Here is a 22,620-nt window from a genome sequence, read left to right as displayed (position 1 = left end):
ATTTCTGTAAATTCTAAAAAATTAATAAATAATTAATTAATAAATTAATTTTTATTTAAAAATTAGAAAATTAAATTTTTATAATTTAGAAAAGAAGAATGAATTAAAAGACAAATTTTAACAATAAATTTAAAGATTTTGGTTCAAAATTAGGTTAAATGGGCCGAACTAGATCCACTTTGGGCCCAAGGCCCAACCCACTTGCCATATAAATGAAGGGCATCAGCCCTTCTTCCCTCAAATGAAATGGAAACACACTGAAATGGGTGAGCGGGAGAAGAAGTCATAGCTAAACCCTTGGTCCAATTTCATTTCATTATAACTTTCAATCCGGAGCTCCGATTGATGAGCCGTCAGCGGCCACGCGTTCATCTCAGAATTCTCTACAAAATCTATCGAACGATGTGGTGAGAAAATCATATTTGCTCACCCAGACTTCCCCTTTTTAGCTTCAAAAATCTTAAGTTTTGGTATTGAGAAATTGAATGATTTTGATGGTTTAGGTGAATTCTGACAACAAAAAATTATCGGGTTTTGTCCAACTTCTCGTGGGTAATGGTAAGAAACTCATAAACCTTGTGAATCCTTTAATTATATGAGATTGAATAGTAAAATTAGTGGTTGTGTATGTAATTGTGTGAAATTAGGTTGTGTACATGTGAATTGGAACAATAATGATGATGTTGGAAGCTTGAGCTCAGGTATTCAGAGCTGGAAACTCACTTGGTGAAAGCTTGGAGCTTTTGTTTCGAGGGCTTGCGGTGCCTTGTGGCTTAGGGAGAAATTTGCCAATGTATGGTTTTAGTTTCACATAGATAATATGTAATGTCATGTGAAACCATAGGCTAGACGACCATAAGATAGGTTGAAGCATGTATGTATGTTAAGTATTAGAATTGTTAATGAGATTGTTAAGCTAACTTGAAATGAATGTTGTTGATTGGTGATTGGACGAGGATTAATGAGGATATTGAATGTGAATGTTGAGCCTATGATAAGAATGTGGCGAATCATTGATTATTAATGAGTTTTGATAATGATTATGAGTAATGATAATAATTGATTGTTGATTTGTGAATAAGTTTTGATGATTATGAATTTGTTGGATTGAAATTGATAGAATTAGACATTGACACATTGAGAGAGGGGTGATAAGGGTATGGAAGGATTTTGGTTGGAATTTGGGTTGAAAAACTTTAGTTTGAGAATGAAATGTTGGTAAAATAGAGATTTGTGGATTTTGAAAAAAAAACTTATTTTTGACTGAGCTTTGACAAGCCATAACTCACTTTTCAAACCCCTAAACTTTTTCAAACTCATCTTAAATGAAAATTGGGTCCGTGAAGTTTACACCATTCAAAAAACGGATGAAAAACGATTTTTAACAAAAGAGTTATACACGTCGAAAGTTGGGTGTGCAAAAGACATTTCTGCAACATTTAGCAGCTTTTTGGCATTTAGAAGGGCTCACGTACACGAATGCACACGCGACGCGGCCGTTTGGTTTGGCCAGACATGCTCGTGTACACGGGAGTGCGCCGCGTATTCGAGAAGTGAAAATTTATATACTCGCGTGCGCGGGCAGGTACACGCAACCCGAGCAATCAATTCGGGCCAAGGGAGTTCGCGTACACGAGTGAGGAAATTTACACCCCTGCCTACGCGTAACACGGTACGCGTACGTGGAACCCTGTTTTTCAGCAAAATTGTGTTTTTGTGATTTTAACATGATTTCAAACTTTTAAACCTCTATTTTTACTTTTTAAGACCCTGAAACTTAGTTCTAATCATAGCGAGAAGGAGTTAACTTAACAGAGAAGAAAGATTTGAAGTAATGAATTGTGATTGAGGAAGCACGGAAATGATGGTGTGTAAATGAATGTGATATGTGACCCCTGGGTAGTAGGCAGTGGCGTTGTCCACTTGCTCCGGGTATGAGATGAGGAAACAAAATTACGAAAATTGAGTTTAATTATGAAATTTTGAATGAATATGAAAGAATTAAAATGATAACGAAAATGTTAATGAATTTTTGAATGTGAAACCTGGGCAGTAGCAAGGATTGTGATTCGTCTCGCTTGCTCTAGGTCAGCGATTGTGACGCCTGGGTAGTAGCAGCAGTAGTGGATTATTCCACTTACTCCAAGTTGAGCTTTTAAACACCTGCTTGGGTAGTAGCAGCAGTAGTGGTTTAATTCCACTTGCTTTGGGTTAAGCAGGTAGTAGCAAGGGTGTTGTAACTTTGACCTACTTGCTCCGCAAAGGGTGTTTCTTTCGACGGTTAGCTACCAGGACATGTCGGGTTGGCTATATAACCGACAAATGATATCATCAGCCATTGGACAGGCATGCATCATATGTATTTGTATGTTTTTCTTGGGTGTGCATTGTATTTGGATTGCTTAACTGTATAACTCTGCTTATCTGCTACTTGTTTTACTTGCCGTAATTGTACCTCTACTTGTGTATTACTTGCATGCATTGTATGTCTATGCAACTGATATACCTCTCGTCTGGCGGAGGAGTGACGATGGAAGTTCCACCGAAATTTTGGAGGATTGGAGGAAAAGGAAAAAATGAGGGATTGAGTTAGAATAGATTAAGATAGAATTGAGTTAGACCTAATTAAGTGCTTTAGATACCCCAACCACCTTGTTTCTGGTTTTAAATTATAACTTTATGATTTAAATTTGAGTGTCAAAATCTGGGATTGCCTCTAACTTTTACGAGACCTTATATATTATGTATGTGGGCACTATTACCATGCTGAGAACCACCGATTCTCATTCCATATAAATATTGTTGTTTTCATATGCAGGTCGAGAGGCACCTCACTAGGCATCTGGAGTTTCAATTGCCGCGAAGATGGGACTTTAGGTTTTTTGTTTTGTTATGTATGTATATATCTTTACTTTCTTTGTACACAAGTCAATGTTATCTTGAGCGTTGCACTTTTATTTTTACGATTTTGCCTTAACCATCCTTCAAGGCTCCTCAAATATTATATTCTTTCAACTATATTATATATTTATATTTTATTTTAGAGGTCGTAGTGTCACACTACCTCTGTTTTACGGTTTAAGCGTAAAACTCTGTGTGGCAGGGTGTTACAATTTCTGTTCAAATTACCACCATTAAAACCACCATAACCACCTCTCTACCACCATTGCAATACAAATTACAACTATTAATAATAGCAAACAAAGAATAAATTAAAATTTTAGATCCAATCCAATTTAATATATAAACACAATTTTTAATCAACATCTAAATAATAAATAAATAAATAATATATGAATTAGAAAAAATAAAAGAGAGAACTAGATGGATACGGCAACGAGGAAGAGAAGCAGAATAATTGTAGAAAAGAAGTGCAGGCAAAACTGAAAGAGGCAGAGAGACGGAGATAGGTCTATGAGGTAGATTGAGAGATGGAGAGGGAGGTGCGACAAAGGCAGCGACGGTGAATTTGGCAAAGACGGATGCAAAGCAGAGGCAACGACAAATCTAAATAGAGGGAAACTCGGAGATAAGGGAGCCAGGGTAGGAGAGAAGAGTTGAGATAGTGGAGATAAAGAAGATGATGAGAGACAGTGAAAGAGGAAGCGGGGAAGGAGAAAGAGAAGGAGAATGAGAGGCGGCAAAAAATGACAAAAAAATAGAGATGGTGAAGAGAGACAGAGAAAGTGAGGCGGCAGTTGGGGTGGGAGGCATGGAGGGAGAAAGGAGGCCATGAAATAAAATGTAGGAAAGAAGAGAAAAAGAAGTAGATTATGATTAAAAGAAAAATGATATAAATAAAAATAAAAAAGATAATAAAAACAAAAATAAAAATAAAAAATTATTTCTGTATTTCAAATGTGTGTCACATATTAAAATTAAAATATTAAAAATATTTATTTTATATTTATGTGTATATCACCGTATCTATAATAATTTTGTGTCTCATTAAATAAATAATATACATATATCACTATATTTATGTTTTTAATGAATATGAACACCAACCAAATGGGCCGTTATAGATTGAGAGAGGGCCTTTTAATCCTAGTCTAGAACTTCACTTCCACTAGTTGCAAGAAAACAGATTAATTAATAATTATTAATTAATTTAATAGTAATTTTCAGAATATGTTTGAGTAAAATCTAGTTAAAACCCAGATGTGTCCTCTCTACTTCTAAACTTTAATTTATTCTTTGTGACTTACACTAATTGATTCCTTTGCTGGATCTTGAATCTTGAATGCCCTCGCCACATTAAATACCAAACTTGGGACTAATATTAATAAATCCCAACAATAGTTTGATTAGCTTCTCTCGATTGAAATCAAAATAGTAAGAAACGTTTTTAAAACCAAAACTCGCACTGCATGGTTAATCCCAACCCACTTGCCATGCTTGGAATGTGGTCCCATTAATAAACGCGTGGATTCCTAAATAGGCTTCACATCCAAGTGGGACTTATTGGCAATCTTTTATAGATAAAGAGAGAATAATTTAATTTTTATATTTAATTTTATAATAATAAATTTTTAAAAATATATATTTAATACATTGAAAATATATAAAAAATATTTTCAATCATTTTTAATACTATTTTTAAATTAAAATATGTCCATAAAACATATGTTAAAGAAAAATAAATAAATAAAATAAAACAAAAAGTTTTCAAATGTATCTAAAGGAATACTCCAGTAGTTTTGAATTCAACTCCGCAGAGATTAGAGAATACCAATATCCTCAAAGCTATAATCATTTGATTAAAAAAAATGTTGACCAACCCACATCACTGGTGGAGTATGAATAATTGTATATAATTCCCATTTTTCTACGTAACACTGAATATTTTATTTCAAACCCCAATTTAGTTGATACTTCAATGTCTAGTAGGTACTTCAATATTTCTCCCACCACTACATCTTTGACTATGCCACATACATGTATATTTGTTTAAGAGTGATAAATAGATTAATCAAAATATAGTAGATGGAATCATCATTAATATAATGTAAATGAAAGAGATTCATTAGAGGTTTGACTTGAAACTTGAAAGACAACAGAATGTTGTTTCAGTGTAGGGGGAGTTGTAGGTAGGTCCAATTTTCATAATTAAGAGAGGATGCAAACATGGATTACTATAATTGAAAACAAGAACTCCTGGCTAATGGGATTTTTCTTTTTTCTTTTTATTTTTTTTATTCTTTTCTTTTTTATTAGTAGTAGTACAGTATGTTGGAATTCCCTATGTCACCCGAAACATGGCCAAGAAAAAATCTAAGAGGCTGCTGGCATGCTTTCTTGCCCTGCTGCCCCCGTCTGCCAATTATGCCTTTGAAACAAATGGCAAACAAAGAGGTTCCAAATGAACACATTTTGGTCAACATGTTCAATTCCCTGTTCCTTTTATCTCTATTGCTGTAAGGCTCTAATAATTTGGCCCGCTTGGATATTGACCTAGGGCAAAAATAGATACCAAGAAAATTATTGCTATAATTTTTAATAGTACTCTAGAACAAACAAAAAATAAAACAAATAAATAGAAAAATAGATAGATATTATTATTACCAGAGTAATAGAAATTGCTGTCATTTTTTAATAGTATTTAATTTTTTGAACATATTTAATTCCAAACATTCATGTTGACCAAAAATTAAATTTTTAAACTCTGTCAACAACTATAACTGTTAAATATGTATAATGATGACAGAATTATTATTTTTAAAATGTGTATCATTATCTTTGCATAATATTATTACATTCGGATAAACAACAATTATTATATGCTCGTTAACCATTTTAAAGAATTTGTGTTTGGGAGGAAAAAAAAGAATATATAAAAGGTGAAAGTTATTAAAAGGGAGAAAGAATATATATAGCAATTGTTTGGCAGAAGCTCCAATACAATATCACAAGTAGCACATGCGCTATAGTTTTATTGTGCTGCCAGCGGCTGCATTGTAGTTTCTTAGCTTATGTCGCAGTTATTATTGTCTATGGTATTGTTGCTGTCTAAAATAATAAAAAATTTAAAAATAAATTAAAAGTATAAATATTATTTTTTTTATTAAAAAAAACGTTTTAATTTCCATTGTCCTTATTTTTTTAAAATATTGAAAAAGTAATTTTTTTTGTCTTGTAAAAAAGGCTACCTTTTTATATTTGTATCAAATACGTATCGAAAGGCAACTTTTGGGCCTAATTTAGTATAGATTTAACTTTGAGAGTACTTTGCTATAAGCATTTTAAAAATATTTGTCAATATTTTGAAGATAATGAATTTCGATAGTAAAATTCATTTTGCTTCGGTTATTATATTGAAAATTTAACTTATTATTATTAGGTAACAAATCAAACCACCTTTTTTAAAAGGGGGACTTGTGACTAGACACTTTTGATTAGGAGTAGTAATTATGATTAGCGACACTTTTTCAAGCTTTTTTTTTTTTTTGAAACTAATGAGTCATTACATATACCGACATGATTATGAGACGAACTCCACACAATATTCAGTTAGGGTTGTCTCCCTAATTCCTTCCTGCTGTATTCCTCTTAAGTCTTAACTGGTTTTGTATAGTTAAATCAGGATGTACTTATATTTTAATGTTTTAAAAACATTAACGGTTTAGTTAACATATGTTATAAAAATATTTATTAAGGTTATTAATTAAAGTTTTTACAAAAGTATAAAATTTAAATTTGTAAACATTCATTGTGTATTTTTTAAAATAAAAATTTTTAAGATTTACGAATAATAACCAAATGTTAGGTAAATCCAAAATAGAAAAACAAAATAAGCTTGTTCATTCTAAATCATTTAAAATACGTATAAGAAATTAATTTTAACACAATCAATATTATCCAATTTTTTATTAAATTATTTTTAAATTTTTACATTTTAAAAATTTTAAAATTTAAAATTTAGGATTAAGTGACCAGTAATAATAACTGCTGACCGTGGAAGTGAATAATGACAGTGAAAAGTGAAGTTGTGGTGTTAGAATGAAAAATGAGAAAAAGACAAGAACGCGTAAAAGACTAATTAAAAAAAAATAAAACTCTATGTTCAAGTAAAATACTTAACAAAGTCTAACAAAGTTCTTATAACTTTTCAAATAACGTGTCTTATTATCTTTCTTTTTCTTTATTTGATTATTCTTCTCCTTCTCTGTTTTCTTCTCTTTCTCATTCTCCTTCTCTTTCTTCTTCTTCTTCTTTTTCTTCTTCTTCTTCTTTTTCTTTTTCTTCTTCCAAATTCGCGCACGCAGGTTCTTCTTCCCTTTGATTCCCTCCTCCTCCTCCTCCTCTTCCAATGTTGCATCTTCTTATTTTTTTTTTCCTTTTTCGTTATCATCATCGTCAATAACACCAATATGTCTTCTTCATCTTCTTCTCCTTTTGGTTCTGATTTTCTCTGATGCCATCATTAAATAATTATAATTCATTTATTAGTTTATTTCGGTTTATTTGTGTGTTAATTGAGGTTCACTTGAACCTGCTGATAAATATTGACCAAATTTTTTATTTCTCAAATTTCGATTCATTTCTTAGTTTAATTGAGGTTCATTTGGATCCAAAAATGAATTCGATGTGTTTTTATTAATTATTAAGTCCTTTTTACTATTTGTTCAAATCTGAACAAATTTTGATTCATTTGTGTGCTATTTGAGGTTCATTTGCTGTTGTGCTGTTAATAAGTATTGACCAATTTTTTAGCAAAGAATAATGAAATTGTTCATTATCATTTTATTCAATGGCATTAGATTTCACTCCATTTAATTCAATTAGTTCAGTTTTGAACAAGCAATAAAAAAGACTCAATCATCAACAAAAAATACATCGAATTCATTTCTGGATCTAAGTGAACCTCAAATAAACTAATAAATGAAGCGAAATTATTTAAAAAATAAAAAACTTGGTCAAAACTTAACAGCAGTATCAATTAAACCTCAATTAATACACAAATGAACCAAAATTAGTTCGGTTTTGAACAAGCAATCAAGAAGACTCAATTATCAACAAAAATACATACAATTTTTTTTGGACTCAAATGAACCTCAATTTAACTGAGAAATAAAATGAAATTACTTAAGAAATAAAAAATTTGGTCAATACTTATGAGCAGTATCAAGTGAACCTCAATTAATTCACAAATGAACCGAAATTAGTTTAATTTTGAACAAGCAGTAAAAAAAATTCAATTATAAACAAAAACACATCGAATTCATTTATGGATCCAAATGAACCTCAGTTAAAATAAGGGAAAAAAAACGTAGCAACAACAACAATAATAAAAGCATGACGATTGAGAGAAAACACGTGAAGAATAAGAAGGAACGCGAAGAAGAAGAAGGAGGAAGGCGAAGAAGAAGAAGATGGAATGCGAAGGCAAAGAAGGAGAAAAGTAAAGAAGAAGAAGAAAGAATGCGAAGAAAAGAACGAAAAACCGTTATTGAAACGTGCGTATGTATACGCTGGAATAATAAAAGCGATTTTTGTTGAGTTTAGACTTAATTGGACTTTGGATAAAAAATATTTGAATGTGTAGTTAGGTTGTTCAAAAAATTGATTAATATTAAAAAAAATAATTGATTATGTAATTAAATTCTTTTTATTACGGCATCTTATGAGTTATGATTCTTAATTCTCTTTCTACAAGACATACTCCATCAAAAAAATTCAAAGACTAGTATAATTTATTATTTTTTACCAGTATTTTTAGTTATCGACCTAATTTCTTTAATTTAATAATCTAACAACATATTTTTAGCCCATATTTTTAACATTATTGACTTATTACCGGCCAAAAATAATAAAATTTACAAGCTTTTAGTATTCCTCCACAATCTATGGTCTATCTCAAGCCACCGACTGCCAGGGGCGAAGCTTCATATATTAATGGGGAGCCTCCCAAAAAATATTGATGGCCCCTCTTCAGACTTTATGGGCTTGAGCCATGATTAATTGATCATCATAAAAAAAATCAAACGCTAATGATATATATTTTTTTATACACAATTTAAAAGTTTAATCTTTAATTTTATTTATTTATTTATTTATCTACTTTATAATGACAATTTAAGTTTTTAAAAAAATTTTAAAATAATAATTATAATATTAACTTAGTATATTTTTTTAATTTTTCTCTCATTATTAATTATTTGTGACTTTTATTTATTAAATTGTAAATAATAAAATCAGTGCTGTTATAAATATGATTTAGAATTTAGTTAACCTACATAATATTTATCTATAAATTCTTAATTTATAAAAATTTATTTGAATAATAGATAAGATGAAAAACAATAAATATTAAAGAAAAGGCCAAAAGATAAAAATATTTTTATTATTATTATATCAAGGCTAACTTTTTTAATATTTAAGACACTAAACATCAACATCTTAATTCTTTAATAAAATAATTTAAAATTACATTAATACTAGTATTTGTAGATTTTAAATATAATAAATATATATATAATTTTTTATTAAAATAAAAAATAAAAAAATACTGGCCCCCGTTAGATCTCATCTAGCTTTGCCCCTGTCCACTGCCACTCATTTTTCAGTGGCCACCCCTCTTGGACCAAACAGACATGGTACATAGTACTTTAAACCCTAAACTATATGCATATATTAATCAAAAGAAAAATCTCAAATTAGTTTTGAAAAAAAATCATTTCTGACCATAAATATTTAAAACGCTGATAAAATTATAAAAAAAATTAATCTAAATTTATATCTATAAAAAATGACTTTTGTATGATAAAAATATTCAACTCGTAAATTTTTATATACTTTTTTAAGAAATTAACCAAAATTCTTAAATTAGCTTACTTTTTATCCCCAACCTCTCTCTCTCGTTTTTTAATCCCAAAATTTTTAAAACCTTTCATCACCACTATCTTAACCATCCACATCACCACCGGCACTATCATTATCACTGCCATTACCACCCGCACTGCCATCACCACCAGCACTACTATGAACACACAAAATCTGGTGGTGATAGACTCTCTCCAACGGTGACTTTGAACTCTGCTCAGTTTCGTTGATCATCTGGAAAAAAGACTTCTTCTAAAGTATCACCATACTATTTGGTGGACCCGAAATCGATTTCTCTTTGACGGAGCAGACTCGCCGCTGTAGGGGGCCACGTAGCAAGCAATGTCAAGATTCGCTGAGTTTGTGGTGGCGAACTGCAGATCGCGCCTTTCTCCGTCCATCTAATCTCTGCCTCAATCTCATACTATAGCCATTTGGTTAGCCCCAACCCAAATGTCTTCAAGCTCAATGTGAACCCAACAATTTCAGGAGATAATGGGCGATGCTGGTGCTATCTTCTGCAACTACAAAGGAACCATGTCATAGGTGTAGTTTGGAGGGTCCCATCTAACCTAAATGTGAGAGAGACAGTAAAAAGAGCATGTATGTTGAACCTAGAGACTAAGGAGAACTGTCTTGCAACACTTAGATCCATGGTATTCTTCGAGAGGAACAAAAACTATTTCGATTCTTCAGGTGCAATAAAGTTTTTAACTTTTTGTTGGTTTTCCTAGAGTTTTTAGCTATGGCCATGATTAAGAACGATATCATCAAGGAACAAGATCTAACCGAAAATTGTGATTAAGATTTTGTTTCATCTTAACCGAAATAGCATTTTAAGTAAAGATAACTCAAAATTTGGATGAGGAAGCCATTTGTGTTTTCTATGTTGATTGTGGTGATGGCAATACGGTGGTAACCATGGTAGTGTAAGTGGTTAAAGTGGTAGTGACAAAAGATTTTAAAAAAATTCGAAGGAAAAGTACAACTAACCAACAACTTTTTTGAATAATGTGTGAATAATGTGAATTAATAGGATTAAAAGAGTAAATTTAATTAATAATATTAAATTAAGATGTAATGTATTTTTATTTAATTGGTGGTTATTTATGTTGTTCAAAATAGTCATTGTTTACATAATATTTCCAAATTTATTTTTTTTTATGGGTATAAATTTATCTAATTTTGTTCTTTTGTGAATAATTTTAACTACGTTGAGAATATTTATGGGTTGAAATGATTGTTTTTCAATTAGTCTTTAAATTTTTTTTTCCTAATAAACACTTTAATTTTTTTAGTATCTTTTCAACTGATACGTTAGTCAATAAATTTCATAAAACCATGAAATAGATCAAAGACTTGTTAATAAAGTTTGGTATTTTAAAATAAGGGTTAACCATAAAAAATACTTTCGAATTTTGTAAACGCTGACAATAATGCCTCTTACTTTTATTATCGACAAAATATCTTTGAATAATTTAAGAACATGCACGAAATTTCCGTCCGTCAAGTGATGCCTTCTCTATTAACGAACAAACAAAAAAGCTTATGTGGCAAACAAAGATCTTACCTGGATCCATTTCCAAATTTTCCAATTCATTAACCCTAGTCCTTAATTAATAACCTAATTTCAACTAATGTATTAAGAAGTTAAAATATTTTAACACTGTAAAAGAGGGTCAAAGAGAGTAAAAGAGTTAATGATGCAGTCATTGTTGCCTTTCCATCTTCTCCTCTTTAAGTCACCGTCGAAGACCATCGTCCGTCCACCATCGCCGCGGTGCTGGTTTGGAGGGACATTGTCGCATCTTGGTGGTTGTTCATCTGACAAGGTACGCGTATTATCTTTTTCATTAGGAACTTTGTGTCGTTCATGATGTTGTAGTTATATGGTCTTTGATGGAAAAAAATGGCAACTAAGTATGTGACAATGTTGATTTTTGTGCATTCAAATTTTGTTTTCTGGTGTATGCATTGTTTGCTGTATTGCATTAGTTTAGGATTTAGTTAGTTTCATTTTTTTTCTGTTTTGGAAGAACAATTTTAGTAATTGATTGGAGCTCTGTTAATATTAAATGTGTCTTTTTTCTGCTTGGAGTTTCAGATGTCAACATTCATAATATTTGTGATGCACCACATGGGTAGGTTAGAGAGCAATCAAAAGGATGGAATGCAATATTCTAGGAGTACTGTTAGCAACATTGACAGGATATGGGTGGATACTTGTAATTTATTTATGATAGAAGGGTTGTTTCTCGATTTAGGTTACATAGGGTTTAAGGACGTTCATTGGTTGAAGCCCGATTTTGACTTATCAAATGGCTTAAGGCCGCTTAAGAGGGATGCTAATGTTGTTAGTATGTTTGAGGCAGCTATAAAAAATGGTAATAGGGCTCACTTGTATTTTGAGCATGCTGTTGTAGAAAATCCTAAATACGTAGATGAAGTTGAGGTATTTAATGATGAGGTAGAAGTTGCAGAGGTGGATAAAGAGGATGTTTGTGGTAATGATGAAAGGCAGGGAGAACATGAGGGGATGGAGGATTAGTACAATGGTAATGAAGATGAGGGTCAATAGAAGGGTAATATTGATTCTGAGGTGTATGATGAAAGCAACAATAGTGTAAAGACCACTAATTTACTACCAACTGAGGCATGCCAAGTTGAGGGAGATCAAACTGCTGCAGTAGTTAGTGAATCAACCTCTAAGGATGTAGGTAGACATGATATAAAGAGGACTAGAAAGAAACATGCAAGGTCACCACCATTGGGCATCACCAAATTAGGAGGGGAAACACCAACTAAAGAAGCTAAAGGAGAAGCAGAATCTGCATAGAAAGTGTCAAATGAAGATGTGAATCCATATGTTGAACCTGCAGTGAAAGGTAATTTTATTTAAAAAAATTATGCAATTTAGGTATCATGTAAATACTGAACTGCCATGTTGTTAACACCGAATATTTTCTTTTATGTTATTCTAGACGAGAATCATAATGAGTTGGGAGAAGGTAATTTAGGGCAATTAAGAAGAAGGAGAGACACTCAAGGCCACAACCATCAAGGCAGAGAATTATTCCTCCCAGGGACAATGAGGCCACAACAATAATTGGGCCTGTACAGGAGTCTAATGCTAATGGAGTTGGTGGGGGTGGAGAAAATAAGTTCTAGTACGAGTCTATGGATCTCCACAGTTTCGCTGAATCAAATGATGAAGACGGAGTTTCGGTATTTCTACAACACAATCCTCATGCACGCTTTGGCCAAGTTAGACTCGAGCTAGGCATAGAGTTTGTAACGATGCAAGAGTTCAAGGATGCTGTGAAGAAGTTTAATATCCAAATGGAAAGGAAAGTGTTCTTTTTGAAAGTAGAGCCTTTAAGATGCAGAGTTATTTGTTATAATCAGGACTGTTCGTGGGAGGTGTACTGTTCAAGAAAAAAATTCCTACCAAATTTTCAAATCAAGACTCTAGTTGATGAGCACACCTGTCCTAAAAGTAACAAATCTAGATCAGTAACATATAGATGGGTGGCTGGAGAGTTAGTTAACAAATTTAGAATTTTTTCTAATTTGCTACAAAGGGAGGCAGAAGAGTGGTTTAAGGTAGAATATGACATAAGTATAGGTGACCGAATGATGTATAGGATAATGGAGACAGCGAAGGACATCATTGAGGGTACAAAGAAGGAACAGTGACGCCGGGATGTCGCTTGGGTCACCAATCTTGGCGAGGTTAACAACCCCACTATGGTAAAAATAGCTATAAACCCACCTTGGTTGGCCAAGTCAAGGATGCACCTCTTACTCTCAAAGAGCTTAGAAGAAAATAAGCACACAACTTATTTCATATTCAAATCAACTTCAACTATATTTCATAAATAAAAGGTACATGAGTTATTTATACTAGTGGGAGAAGGAAAAACCTTCATAACTTGGACGATGAGGGACTAATACATAACACAAAATTCACGATTCTAAACAATATGAGACTTGTATTCCCTTATTACAATTAACTAATATAATTAACCTACTAACTCTGATTGCTCCCGCGTCAAATAGTATGGGAAGCTACGCAATTATTTATGGGAGCTACTTAAGGGGAATCTAGGTTCTACATGTACTATGAGCACACATTCATAGCTAGAAGGTTTGCCTAAGTTTAAAAGTTTATATATATGCTTAGAGGCATGTAAGAAAGGGTTTACGCGTGGTTGTAGACCTTTTATTTTCCTTGATGGAACCTTTCTTAAGGAGTATTTTTGGGGACAACTACTCACGGCTGTAGGACAAGACGGGAATAATCATCTATTTCCTATAGCATATGTTGTGGTTGATGCTGAAACAAAAGAAAATTGGAAATGGTTATTGCAGCTACTTCATGAAGATATTGAGGATTACAAGGAATTTGGGTCGAACTTCATGAGTGACAAGCAAAAGGTAATTTATAAATCTTGATGACTTAGTTATTTGTATTTGTGCACCTCTGTTATACTATTGAATGTTGGTTTTGATATTTAGTTTAAGGGCTGGTTCCAACACTCCAAAAAGTCACGCCAAAAGTGCCACATAGATTTTGTGTGATGCACATGTGGTAGAACTTGAATAAGAGATGGAAAGACAAAGAGTTAAAAGGAACTTTGTGGCAGTGTGCTTGGGCAATGACCAATTTGAAATTCAAAAATGAAATGACCTATGTTAAGTTGATCAATGCAAGAGTATGGGAGTACTTGTCAACTTATGAACAATCATCATGGTCGAAATAAGAATTTTCTAATTGGCTTAAAGTGGATAATGTTACCAACAACAATGATGAATCATTTAATGCAACAATAGTAGATATGAGAGGAAAAAGTATTCTAACAATGCTAGAAGAGATGAGGTTCTACATCATGAGGGTTATGGCATAGCACAAGGATGCATTATCATCATACATAGGAAAGCTGGCACTTATTTAGATGAGTAGGCTAGAAAAAGAGAAAAAAGAAGGTAATTATTAGGAGGCCCAGCGGGTTGAGGACGATGAGCATAACTTATTTGAGGTGAGGAGACATGGACACAGGATTAGTGTTAACACCTTAGAAAGAACATGTACCTGCAGAAAATGGCAACTGAATGGATTGCCCTGTTGCTATAGAGTGGCTGTTATCCAAAGGAAGAATCATTGGCCTGAAGACTATGTGCATCACTGGTTGTGCATGGAGCACTACAACAGGGAATATCAGTACCACATCAACTCTATACCCAGTAAAGAGTATTGGGGTGATTATGAGGGTTATCTTTGTCTACCTCCTTTATACAAAAGATCAATAGGCAGACCTACAAGGAAGAGACACGTCATGAATCTGAGCGTCAGGGTGATAACCAATAAAAAACAAAGCGAAAGTATGGTCAAACCACTTGTAAGTGGTGCAAAAAGGTATACACCTCTCTTTATATTAAGTCATTGGTTTTGTAGTCTAAATATGCAGTAAGATGTTGTATACATTAAGTACTGAATTTGTATTCTAAGTATGTTCCAATCTGTTGTATCAGCTAAATTTTGGTTTTGTATTCTAAATATGTACCAATCTATTGTATATGCTGCAGCAAGGACACAATGCAAGGACATGTGAGGAGAGAAAAAAAATCTTACTGAAAAAACTGGTCAAGCTGTCAAAACTACATCAGGATCAGCATATGAATAACAAGATACTGCAGATCTATCAGACAAAGAGCAAGAAATGAATTATGAGGAGACTCTTGAAGCAGCAGATGAACAACAAGTTACATAGGGACACCCACAATCTCAAACTGGTGACGAAGTTAGTTTCATACTTACACCTTTGTACTTGTTTTTTCTGCAACATATACAAACTTCTAGAATCTACGTTTTCAATTTGTAGCAAGTCCAAGAGTTGGGTTCAAACCTTGCAGCAGCATCTGCTTCAACCCATGACTGCAGGCACTGGAAACATCTTGCCTAACAGGCTCTGCACCAATACTAGCATTTTCAGTAAAAGCACCAGCCACTACTATCAAGAAGTCAGATCCACCAAAGATTGCCCATGCTGTTGCTGATGTACCAAGACCTGTGAGGAGGGGTGCATCTAGTGATAGGGCAAAGATCCCAATTATGATACCACCATCCGCTGTTATAGGTGCACATGATCTAATTAGGGCTGCTCTGCTGAATGCTGCTGCTCCCTCTTCAAGGGCTACTACAGTGAGGCCCAATGCACCTTTTAAGCCACCACAAGTCAAGTCCAATGTGGCTGGTAGGCTCAATATTCCTGTGAGACCCAATATTTCAGGCCAAGTGCATGTGCCAAATTCTAGCTCCCGTGCTCCCTCATTGGTTTCTCAATAAACAATGAATGCAGCAAGTAAAGGCACCAACAAAGAGCTTCATGGAATTCATGGTCACACTTGCACCTTCAAAGTCTTCAAAGAACCTAAAGAAGAAGCCATGATGAATGTGTTGTATTAGAGCCTTTTGATATTGTGGAACTTATTTAGCATTCTTTTTTTTCTTTTGGTGTTAATGAGTATTTTGGATGAATTGTTTAAGTTGTTTTGAAAGTTATTGGACTAGGTTGTGTTTGACTCTGTTTAGTACTTCTTATGGTACATTACCTAATTAGCTTATGTCATCTAGATATTGTTACTTGATCATAGGTTATGCTTGAATTATAGGGAATGTTAATTTACTTTTTGTGGATTGTTGATAAATGTTATGTAACCTATTATGGTCAATGTAATTAGATACACTACATTTAAATATTAATTATGAAGTTTGTACTACAAGTGTTCTATTTAATTTTACTGCATTTTAAAAAATACAACACACATCAGATTCTCGTCAAAGCTACAGTCGAATAATTTGGTACACTCTTAATACACATCAGGTTCTCATCAAAACACAATACAAAAGTTGTCATTCCATGTTTCAACCAAATTTGGCACATCCATAGTTATCAAAATACACTCTAATTGACATTTACTCTTTATCCACTATTCAACAGTAGTACAAATCAGTTCTTAAACAGAGCAAAAAAATTGATAAAGACACCAATTGCAACCCCCATGCACATCATGATTTGAAGAATTTCAATCCTCTTCAATTTCTCCTTCAATTCTTTTGTAAGAACAGGTAGCACCATGGGGACTGTGTCCTCACACTCTACTGATTTGAACAACTTCCTAACACTCTTCTATTTGAGTTTTTCACGTGAAGATAACACTGGTTTGTTGTTCTAAGAGCATTCTTCCTCTTCAACCATGTATTTCTCTTCCAATTTATCGATCCATTGAAAATATTTGCAATTCTGTTTTTTATTCTGCCAAGAACACAAATTAAAAATTGATGAAGAATAGTGATGAATCAAAAGGTGTGAAAAACATATTAAAATAGGAATAACAACAAAGACCTATTAGAGAGCAAAACCAAGTCACACTTACTTTTCATAGTGAGCACCAAAATAACCACCTCTTTGGGTTAGCATTCGTTTTCGATTTCAGAGCAACAACAGCAAGAAAGCAGAGACACGTACCGTCATACTGCTTCGAACCAAAGTCTTTGCACCTATCGTTGCATCCTTCTGCCATTGACACAAACCTTCACTTCATTCCAGCTACATCCATGATTGAATCCTTCTTCAGATGCATCATGTTCTCATTTTGCAATTGGGAATTATGGTTAATGATTGAAAAATTTGGAAATAGGTTCAGTAAGATTTTCGTTTGCCATATAAGCTTTTTTGTTTGTTATATCAGACACTTTCATTAATAGAAAAGACATCACTTGACGGACAGACATTTTGTATACATTTTTAAATTATTCAATGATATTTTTGTCGATAATAAAAAAAAGATATTATTGTGAATGTTTACAAAATTTGGGAATATTTTTTATAGTTAACCCAAATATTACAATATTTATTTCTAGACATTGAGAGATTCATGTAACTTAATTTATATGTAAATTAAGAATTACAAATTAAAATAATAACTTAGAAATAATTTAGGGGCCAAGTTGAATTTGTCATCTATGAAATACTGATCATAAAATTTGCCAATTTCTTCATATATGATATATTGATATGTGTGTTACCTGGCAAGATATGACCCGAGTGGAAAAGAAACCTTCTGATGAGATAACCAATTAGAATCGCAAATCTGTAAGCTCCTCAAAATTATTGCACATAAAGAAAGGGCCCTCAATTATTATAACGTGCCCTTTTTTTCTTCTGTACAAATATTTTTTCTTCTTCTGTACAAATACAATAATAATATAATAAGGTAATCAACTTCTCCAACAATTATCATCAGCACAATGTTTATGCATACATCATCATCGTTTCCACGCTATTTAGGATCATTTTCTTTCTTTAGTCATTTTCTAGCTATATCTTCATTTGCATTATTTTCCCCTAAATCGATTAATATATATATATATAACTTTATTTATTGAAGCTCGTTTATTTATTTGAATCCCTGTGCTGTCCATGATTCTATGACAGATGTGACTGCTTTTGTCCAAGAGCAAAGATCCTATGTATATATGGGTCTTGTTTTGACTAATCGTTTTCTAATTTTAATATAATTAATGTCTAGTTTTCGGATTTTAAGGATGTGTTTGGCAAACTCACTTGAATAGAAAAAGCACGTTTAAATTTATTGAAAATTTTAATTTTTTGTTTGGCTAACTTTTGATTTGACAAACGTAGAAGTGATTTTGATGTCAAATCCAAATTTGCCGGAAACAACAATTTTTAACTTATCCGTTTTAATAACGGGCTTTTAGCCATTTACACTAAACATTTATTTTTTTTACCAATTTTATCCTTCAGACATGTTATTGTATTATTTATGAAATTCTTATTATTTTTCCTTATATAAACTCTCTTTTTTTATTATTTATTATTTTTATTTTTTTGTTAAATTTTTATTTGACATTATACACTGTTATAATTGTGATTTTTGTATATTATATATTGATCACATTAAGTAAAGTAAATTAAACAAAAAATTAACTATAAATAATAATAATAGTAAAAAACTATAGGTACTAAAAAAGAGTACTAAAAGAACTAAAAATATACTATATAAAATACATCATCAAGAACTTTTAGATTTGTTTCCATCTCTACTAGGATAAATATTTAATTTTATTATTTTTAGTATTCTTTTGTATAATTATAATTCTGATATATACAATTTTTTATTGTAATTTTTTTATAATATAAATTATGATTCCATTAAAAAAATAAATTAAATAAAAAATTAATCATATGTATTAATAAAATCATAAACGTTGAATTCCAAAATAATATTAAGAATAAGATTATTGAGAGTATTAAAACAAAAATACAATGTAAAAAAATACTAAATTAATATTTTCACGTTAATATTTAAAAATTAAAAAATATAATATATTTGATTAAATACTCTTATATATATATTTCATATAATAATAGAATTCAAACGATAAAATTATTTAAATATTATAAAATTATAAAATTATTTATTTTTTAATTTAATATAATTCTAAATTTTTATTTACATTTTCTTTCTATCCTACTCCACTTAGCTAAAAGCCACCACCGCTTTCCACTTCAATCCAAACAAATTACAAAATAAGTTCAAGTGAAGTACTGAATTTTGCATGCATATTTTCAAAAATAAAAAGTATAAAAATTATAATTTAACATTAAAATTAGATATGAACAAGATTTATGATAGGGTGTAATAAAACTTTGTTTGGAAAATGATGAAAAAATTAGGTTTTTGTGATCGATAGATGAAGTAAATTGAGGAATTTGTGACAACAGTATCTTATTCTTTTACTATGAATGAATAATTTCATAGTTATTTTAAACTATGTAGAGGATTACTGTCTCTCTACTTATTTTTGTTTTGCGCAGAAAGACTCTTCCATCTGCTACACAGAGAAGAACAGAGGCTGAAAATCTATGGTTTGAGACACAATTAGAAGTGTCCGACAATCAATCATCTTTTCTTCGCAGACGATTCAATTCTTTTTAACAAATCTTCAGAAGTAAAGTGCTAGATATTGCTACAAATCCTACAGAATTACGAAGAAATTAGTGGCCAAAAGATAAACTTTGACAAATCATCAATCTTCCTTAGTAAAAACACACCAATTCTAGTCCGAGACCATTTGGCAGAGATTCTCCTTGCCCCTCATGTTGGCAATCAAAATAAATATTTAGGTTTACCGGCGGTGATTCCGAGATAAAAAAACAACATTTAACTACATTAAAAATAGGGTGTGTCAGAAGTTCAGCCACTGGACGAGGGCTCTATTATCTTCTAATAGACGCGAAATGCTTATTAAGGCAGTGGCAATGGCAATGACAATGTCCATATACATTATAAGTTGTTTCAAGTTATCGGAGATATTAATCGAAGAGATTCAGAGAACTATACTCCAGTTTTGGTAGGGGCAGAAAAGGTCAGAAAACAAGATGCAGTGGATCGGACGGAGAATTTTTTGCATACCAAAAATACAAGAGATCTCAACTTTAAAGATTTGAAGGCTTTTAACCTTGTCATGCTTGCAAAACAAGATTAAAAGTTAGTTTCCAGACCTAATTCTCTCATCAGTAAAGTATTACAGAATAAATATTACAGATATTATAGATTTAAAATTTTAACTCATAAATTTACTAAAATAAAAAGGTCAAATCATAATTAAACTTAAAATAAATACTAATAAATAATATGTATATTTAATTCAACTTGATTAATTAAAATCTTCAATACAATTTATAATACTAAAATGTTTCATTTTTCATAATTATTAACCATTATTTTGACCAATTTTTAATGTATCTTTTAAATAAATAATTTAATTATTTACAAAATATTCTTTTATTCTTTTAGTTATTATTCTTATAATTAAATTAATTAACATATAATAATTCTCAATTTATTTAACAAAACTAGTATAAAAAATACTGTCAGAATTTGGCCTAAGATTAGTGGTTAGATAAAATCATTCGCAAAAGTGATTATCCCATAATTCAAATCATTTATATAATTTAGGTGAAAATGGCCTAATTAATGTCGCAATTCATCATTCCCTTACAATCAATCTCTGGTAAATAAATATATGAGTTTAATTTTAATATATTAATAATATAAAATATTTTTATTATTAATAAAAAGAGTTAATAATCAAAATTATTTTTGAAAAATATATCGATCTCTATTTTTGTTTCCAAAAAAATAAATATATAAACTTTTTTTTTTTTATCGGATGTCCCCGAAGGGACATGAGATATATAAACTTAAAGGTTGATGCATGCTACTCAAATTTCTAACAATAATTAGTTACAAAAATTATTAAACTAATGCAGAGTTATTTAATCCGACGTAAAACGTACGTGTTTAATGTAAATTCTAATGTGTGATGGAATCATTTGTAAATGAAGTATCTGGGAAAAAGCAGAATAGTTGGGGAACAGAACGTGTGTGACCAATCACCCAATCAAAGTGTGACAGTAGTCAGTGCTTGGAGACCCACCTCCTAAATATTAAGGACTCACGTTTTGCATTTGTTTTTTAAAATAGAATAAAATAAGATATTAAAAATAAGATATAAAAAATAAAAATATAAAATTTTGTATTATTATATTTTATTGATAATAAATTAAAATAAATGGTAAAAATTTAATTTTTTTATTTTTTATTTAAAAAATCTGAGACAAAAAATATAATAAAAAAATATAATTATAAAAATTTAACAAGAATAATAAAAAAATAAAAAATAAGTTGTATTTTTTATTAGTATTTTTGTATTTTTTGTCAGAATGAACATAAAATATATTAATTTAGTATTTCTGGACACATTGTTTTTATTTATGTCTATTTTCTGTTAAATACGATTTTGTGTATTTGTGTTCTTATTTCAGTCTCCTGTCTTTATAAACAAACATAACCTAAAAGAACAACCATTAAATTAACAAATTAACATGTATATAAGACCGTGTTTGTTCACAAGTATAGGATATTAAAACAAAAATATAAAAATATAAAATTATTTTTAACAGATAAGGTTTAGATAGAGATATTATATTGAGTGTTAGTGAGTTTGGATGGTCGGTTGATGATGAGATACTTAAGGTGTTAATGGAACCTGAATGTGAACTTCCTACAAAAGAAGCTATGCGTGCGATTTGTTGGTTAGATGGCAGGTAAGACCACCTATAAAGACACTTCTAGACCAAAGTAAGTTAAGCGTCCGTACGATAAGACGATTAGGTTAGGATTATAGTAATGTATTTGGGAAGAGGGATAAGTCCCTCTCCTTTATTCCAACTTATTCTGTTAGGCTCTCTTTCGTGATGGCGCAGTCCTTTAAAAGTTTTCACCAACTGTCAAGATCTCTTCAAAAGATCGGGGCACGTGCGGGACGTCATGTCGTACTGACAGGGAGCGGGTTCATTTGGTAGACTCCCATTTTTTGGGCTGGGCCAGAACATTAAGAGATACTAAATTAATATATTTTGTATTTATTCTAATATAAAGGACACAAAAATACTAACAAAAGATACAATTTATTTTTTATTTTTTATTATTGTTGTTAATTTTTTATAATTATATTTTATTATTATTATATTTTTCTTTTCAAACTTTTTTAACAAAAAATAAAAATAAATTAAGCTTTCATAATTTATTTTAATTTATCACCAAATAAAATATAAAAATATAATTTTTTGTGTCTTATTTTTAGTATTTTGTTTTATCATATACTCTCAAAACTAAACATAGTCTAATATATATAAAAAATAATTA

Source organism: Arachis duranensis, chromosome 3 (assembly GCF_000817695.3).
Source record: "Arachis duranensis cultivar V14167 chromosome 3, aradu.V14167.gnm2.J7QH, whole genome shotgun sequence".
Taxonomy (NCBI): Eukaryota; Viridiplantae; Streptophyta; class Magnoliopsida; order Fabales; family Fabaceae; genus Arachis; species Arachis duranensis.
Note: the sequence above shows the minus strand (reverse complement) of the source record.